Below are 5,194 nucleotides of genomic sequence, written 5' to 3'. Positions count from 1 at the left end.
TCTGTACATCCACTCTCTCATATCTCTATGTTACGGAAGTACTTGCTTAACCTGGTACTTGTTATCCCATTCCAACTCGGATAATAAGCAATCCGACAAAGAAGTTTCATAACCATTGTGGACCAGCAAATTTGCAAGTTGAGGTCTAAAGAAGTCGCTTCAATCAAAGTTCTTTTGAGGAATCATTCCGCTGAAGAAGTTACTTTGGAAGCCGAGAGTTACATGCGACGTATCCACGTCTCCTCCACACCAAAGGTATGACTTATTTCAATATTCTAGGATGAAACTTTTTAAGCGGGGGAGAATGGAATGCCACATCTTGTTTTTAAGTTATTGGCAGACTGAATGTGTGTGTGTTTGATATGGGGATAGCAATCCGTATTTTGGATGATACGGAAGAGTTTGGATTGGACTTAGGCTGGAAAATGGCATCATTTTCAAAATCCACTGTTGTACTGTAATCGAAACATGGTTGCAACACAACACCGGGAGGCAGCCCCAGCTGTGGATAAAGGGTTGTGTGATCACAACCAAGAAGTATACATAGTAGACTAGTAGTGCTACAGTCGCAGCATACTTGCTGCAACTGTAGCCAAACGTGGTGTCGAGGACCCTCCCTAATGTAAGAGGAGCTAAGATTGCAATTTGTGTTCATCCAGGCAACAGCTACTTGAATATGACTGCAATCACAGCCCGTGATGCTGCGACTGCAACATACCTGTCCTAAGTCTTCTCCCACCCTGGGCAAACATCCCCCAAATTGTCAGCAAATGCGATCATATGATCCTAATAGTGGCAATCACATTTATACATGCCAGGCCCAAACAGCTACAATTAGTGGTGGCAAAATGGATTTAAAAAATAATAATTATCCATCCACATTATCCACTAAAAAATGGGCTGAATATTGAACTTTTTAAAAATCGGCCAAATATGGATAAGATTCATATTATCCGCTTATTAAATGGATAAACAATAGATAACCAATGGGTTTTAATTTTTATGTTTGCAAAGACTCAAATTGGGGTTCCTAAAGTTTGGGAGATTAGGAATTCTTCCAAAAGTCATCATATTTAAGAAGCCATAGATAATATAAATATCTATATTATTCACCGGTTAACCAATTTCTTATATGTTTTTGCATTACTCGTTTTTAACCCGCTCATATCCGACTGAGCTGTCCATTTGCCCCATCTACAATTAAGACCCCCTTGGGAAATTTTTCACATTTTCCATACTTCTCAGACTAGGGCTCGGCCAAGAAGGATTATATCCTTACAAACGAACATAGTTGACAGGGTAGTATTATAGTGAATCCCTGGTGATAGACATTACGTTTGATCAGGATTAGGTACCTTGCTTTAATAAAGATAGGGTCTCGAATCTCAGATTGATGAGCTCCACGCAGGAGTGTTAGCCGTACTAGAAGAGAGAATCGGAATCGGACTTAGTAGACAGACGTGTGATTTGATATGATGACTTAGATAATGCGAAATTATGATGGTTGAACCAAATATGTAATATGATTTTCACACTTGACATGTTCAGAACACGACATCTGATTATGATATATTTGACTTAAAAGATAATTTAGTTAGGCCAAATACATAAGCGGCCCCTTAAAGTTTGTACCAACTTTAATTTGGACACTCTAACTATGACTTGTACCTATTAGATACTCCGACATGATTTATTGTATGCGTATTGAACACCTCATGTTCACCTGGTCTGAAAATTTAAGCGCTCTATAGTTCATATTCAAATGATGTGGCACAACATTGAATAAAATAGTGACATGTGGCTATCCTTTTTTTTAAAGGTCAAATAGCTCACACACCAAAAAAAAAATGGAACTAGAGGAAAAAAAATTCTATGACTGCGGAACCATACTATTGTTAATTTTTACTAAAATTACTAAAATAAGTGTAAAAAAAAAAAGTTACCAAAGTATATATAACACCACTAATAGTGGCGTTATACTGACAAACTTACATAGCGCCATTAATAGTGGCGCTATATGTCTTATACCCTGACCCCACCAATAATGTCTGGGTTCAATAATTTAAATGTGTATAAAGCCACTTTTTGTGGCGCTATATACAAAAAAAAACAAACAACCCGGCTAGCCATTTTCTATATAAACATCTTATAATCGCTCCAACTTCATTCAAATTTTTTTTAACTCTTCTTGCTTTCTATTGTTGTTAAATTCTCCAGCATTTTTTCATTATGTCTGAAGAACGTAGAATAAGAGTATCATTATATTGGGGGGTGAGGTTGTGATGGAGAATAACTCTGTGGGCTACAGTTTACCTGCTAAGTGTAATGTTAAATTGCCACTTTCAATTGAGTACGAAACATTGATATCGTTGTTATGCAAAAAAATGAGTGTGAGAAAACGTTCAGTGATACTCAAAGTAACAGGAAGATATCCGTATTCCGTTACGCCGCAAGGGGTTGATTTTTACTCAGAGTTTAACATCGACGATGATGACACTTTGAGTGATTTCTTGAGGACTCCCGACGAATGCCGGGAATTTCTTGTAATCACAATGTTGGAGATGTACGTGAAGGTCGAAGACGTTCTAAAAAATGAGGTTGTGCGTAGTAGAGATAACCCCCAGTCATCGGGTGGTTATTCTGGATCAGTTTTTGCTGGACATGTTCCATATGAAAGAATTTTTCTTGATTTAAATTTATCACCATCGGCGAATGAGCAGCGAGAAAATAATTTATACCCTGCTTTCCATAATTCACAAGAAGAGAGGTAAACTACAATTTTCATTTGTGTTAATATGTATATTTTTGCGTATTGAATAAATTTTAACGCTCATTTATTTAATAGGGGGTACCGGCCAGATATGAATTTTACAAGTGACCCATCCGGTAGTCATCACCTAACTGAAAACGTCCATCATGGAATGTCATCACATTACAACTTGTAAGTGAAAAACTACAACCATATATAAAACATTTATTAATTTAGCAGCTTATATTTTTGTTGAAATGTGCAGTGAAAACGAGCAAGTTGAACTACCCGTACTCACTCAATTGCCCGAAAACGACGTATTACATCAGGATCTGGCAGATGAACAGAGTGAGGAAGAGAACAGCGATTACGATAACAATGCCGATGAATCGGGAGATGAGACACCATTTGCTTGTGAGGATGGTGATGAAGAGGACGAGGAGGAAGAACCAGATTTGAAGAGAGCCCCTCATAGACGAAAAGTGAACGAGTCTGAAGTGCCGTTTCATTCAAGGGAGATTCCTTATATTGATAACTTGCCAGCCGTGCCGGATGTGGAAGCTCTCACACGGGATTTTGATGAAATCCGGACAGCAATGTGGGATGAGTCTAGACCAACGGTGCTTGCAAAGGGGATGCTTTTTCCTGATAAAGCACGCGCAGGGCTTGTAAAATGCACAATGTTAAACAGTGTCGTGAAATGCAAGTATCGGAGTCAAGTCCGACGGTATACAAGGCTATTTGCCGCAGGTGGTTTTGGCCATGTAATTGGATGTTGCGTGCGTCGAAGAAGAAAACAGGTATGTGGAAAGTGGGTAAATACATTCCCACCCACACATGCGAAATGGACACTTTCAACGGGAATCACTTCAACTTGGATATTGACTTGATATCTCTTTGTACTTATTCCGCACATCGAAGCGTCCATCAGGTATAAAATCAAAGAGTGCATTACAGCAGTCTACCAGGAATATGGCCACACAATTACTAAAAGAAAGGCATATCTTGGGCGCAAAAGAGCGTTTGAAATAGTCTATGGTAACTGGGATAAGTCATTTGCAGATCTGCCTAGCTACATGGCTGCACTGCAACACTTTAATCCCGGAACAGTTATTGAATGGAAGCTTGAGCGGAGTCCGGGTAAACCAGAATATATATTCAATTACGTGTTTTGGGCGTTTAAGCCAGCAATTGATGGTTTTCCGTATTGCCGGCCCGTAATATCCATAGACGGAACTCATGTCTATGGAAAGTACGATATCAAGCTATTGATAGCCGTGGCTGTGGATGCAAATGGACAGATATTTCCTCTAGCCTTTGCTATTTGTGCAAATGAAAGCACAGAGACGTGGACAATGTTTTTGAACCACTTGAAAGAGCACGTTGTCAAACATCGTTCAGGTATTTGTCTAATATCTGATCGGCACGGGGGTATATTAAGTTCTGTGGAGAACCTTCCTGCCTGGCAAGAACCTTATGCATACCACCGTTACTGTGTGAGGCACTTTAAGGCCAATTTCAAGAAGGCACATCCCAAAAAAGATCTACATGATTTGATGTGGATGGCAGCAACAGACCACCAACAACATAAATTCCGGAGGCATATGGATTCTATCAGGCAAGAAGACGATGCAGCATATCGTTGGTTAATGCGACATGATCCTGAAAAGTGGACGTTGCATGCAGATGGTGGCAGACGCTGGGGAATTCTTACTACAAACGTGTCAGAATCCTTCAACGGGTTATTAAAGTCGGCAAGAGGATTGCCCGTCACAGCCATGGTGCGTATGTCGTTCAAGCAGATGGCGGAGAGGTTTGTACAACGGTCTGCAGCTGCAACGGAATTGATGGAAAGGGGTGTTGAATTTATGCCAGTGCCTATGAAGAGATTAGAGAAATACAGACGGCGAGCACATTGGCATTCCTTTTTGCAATATGATAACGAACGAGGTATTTTTGAAGTTCGCACCGCTATCCATAATAATCGGGGTAATAATGTACATACTGTAAATGAATCCACAAGGTTATGCTCATGTGGGAAATGGTCAATATACCACATGCCTTGTTCACATGCCATCAAGTGTTTTCAACGTGTTGGTTATGCGGAGACCAACTATATTGATCAACAATATAGTGTTTCCAAATACGTAAACACATATAGCGGTCAGCTGCAACCAGTGGGTTCTGAGCATTACTGCCCCCAGAACCATTTAAAATGGTGTGTAACAAGTCCTATTTGCGTAAAAGACAGGTGCAGAAGAGAACGCGTATACGGAACCAAATGGATGTTAGTGATATCGTATATGCACGCAAATGTGGTATATGCTCGCAAACAGGCCACGACCGTAGAAAATGTCCTTTGGGTGGCAACAATAATCAAGCTCAGGGCGGGTGTTCTTCTATTGTACCTAACTACCCATGAGTTCATGTTGTAATAATTAGTTG

The sequence above is a fragment of the Nicotiana sylvestris genome, chromosome 12 (genome assembly GCF_000393655.2).
Source record: "Nicotiana sylvestris chromosome 12, ASM39365v2, whole genome shotgun sequence".
Lineage (NCBI taxonomy): Eukaryota > Viridiplantae > Streptophyta > Magnoliopsida > Solanales > Solanaceae > Nicotiana > Nicotiana sylvestris.
Note: the sequence above shows the minus strand (reverse complement) of the source record.